Genomic DNA, 1,992 nt, shown 5'->3' on the forward strand with positions numbered 1-1,992 from the left:
TGCAAAGCGGGCGATGAGAAGTGCGTGGATCGAACGCAATGGGGGTACCTGGTATCCCACAAGGCTCGTTTTGTATGCGTTGAGCTATATCGGGGCTTTCATCAATGTCATTGTCGGATGACAAACTGAACATTTCTCAAGTGATCCTCCAAACCGAAGCAAAATTCCCTAACAATACGCACTTCAGCAAGACTAATTTCCATGCAATTGTATGATTGGGAAATGCTCGGATTACACCTACTTCGTCGGAGTACAGTACAGTGATGCCCCCATTTTTGCACGATGGTCCCTCCATCAAGAATGAGAGGTATTGAATTCCACAGAAATCAACAAACATTGAATTTGAAAGGTCAAGTCAATCGAGCAAGAAGCTCACAGCCATGGACGAGCCAACCCGAAGGCTCTCAAGAGCTGCCATCAACGATGTTTGAGGTAATACACCTGTATGAGCCCAACAATTTCTAATTGTTGTTGATGAAACCTCGTCCCACGCCTCCGTTGCCCAGCGCATGACTTGCAGAACGTCACAAGCATACGGGTTCTTGTGCTGCATGTCAGTCACAGACCCACCGCCGGTAATGTTGTCTACAATTTGGATCGCATGGTCCAATTGACGTTTCTTGTAGTACATCTTGAAAGTCGAGATGATTCCAGCGTCCAATGGGCTGAAGCTTCGAGGTGGTGTTGGGAGGGAGCATGAGGACGCGAATATTACTGACGTCGGCCCGAACAACTTGGTGGGAGGATGCATTGTCCAAGAGTAATAGAATTGATCGGTTTCTTCGGTTCATTTCTTCGTTCAGCTCCATGATCCATTCCGAAAACAGGGCACTCGTCATCCACGCCTTTCGGTTGCTGCGGTAGTACAGACGTAGCTCTTGTGCAGTCAGACTACCAAAGCATCATGGCTTTTTAGACTTTCCAATAAAGAAGGGTGGCAGCTTGTGGGATCCATCAGCATTCGCTGTGAGAGCAACTGTGATCCTGGTCTTATCATGTTTAAGCCCATTCAAGGGCTTACAGGACATTGACGTTTTTGGTTGGGCTTTGTAATTGATGCCCGTTTCAACCATGTTGTATACGTCGCAATGGTCGTAGAATTGAGCTTCTAGGAACAGCTTCTCTCGCCCAGTCGTCGCAATAGAGAGGTCGGTTGATGCGCTTTCTCCATGCAGTCGATGAACCCATGAATTGTGACGCCTTTGGAATTTGTAAAGCCAACCTTGTGACGCGCGAAACTGGCTTATGCCAAGTACGACGGCGAGGGACAGGGCCTTTCGCTTGAGCAGAGGGCCAGTTATACAGACATTGTTTGCGTTCACAGCTTCTACCCAGGCGATCAATTGGGTGTCAAGCTCGGGAAACTTCGGGGGCTTTAGATTAAATCGGAACTTCTTGGCTTTATTGTCGATGTTGACATTTATCGCCTTTCTATTGTCCTTCACGATGCGGCCAACAGTGCTTGAATGAATCATACAACTAACAGTGGTCGAGGGTGTCGGGGGGACCAGGGCTAGGGTAACTAGATTATGTTACATTTGACAGGTGGATACAATTCCCAAATCAAATCATACTCCATTAAATTCTGGAGACGCATATATTATTACTTCAAGGTATGCGTACTAGACGGTATAGAATTGAAATCGTATGGATCAGGCACTTCATTGATTCATTATATTGGTTAGATTGCTCATTGTCAAGGGAGGTGTATTAGTGGCTTTAACCGGATATACTACTAACTTAATATTGCCTTCTCGCTTTGTCCGGCTGGTAAGGCTCACTCGGGGGGGAGGGGGTTGATTTTTCTGAAATGTCGCGAACAGTTGTTTTTTTTTTAACCGGAACGCGAGGCCCCTCATCCGGACATTCCTTCTTTCCAGGTGCGCGTGACGGGGTTGAATCCGTCGGAAAGCATACCGGATACCTGGAATCGAACCGGGGACCTTCGGGTTACAAGACAGACGCTCTAACCACTGAGCTATTTGCGACACC

At 47.2% G+C, this 1,992-nt stretch overlaps 1 pseudogene across 1 annotated transcript; it reads right to left on the reverse strand.

The window, feature by feature from the left end:
- Positions 1–1,915: 1,915 nt before the first annotated feature.
- On the reverse strand, positions 1,916–1,988 carry H310_02088 (annotated as a pseudogene). Its single transcript has one exon. The product of its transcript is annotated as a tRNA-OTHER (tRNA).
- Between the last annotated feature and the right edge of the window lie 4 nt (positions 1,989–1,992).

Source organism: Aphanomyces invadans, assembly GCF_000520115.1.
Source record: "Aphanomyces invadans strain NJM9701 unplaced genomic scaffold supercont1.3, whole genome shotgun sequence".
NCBI classification, from domain to species: Eukaryota; Oomycota; class Saprolegniomycetes; order Saprolegniales; family Verrucalvaceae; genus Aphanomyces; species Aphanomyces invadans.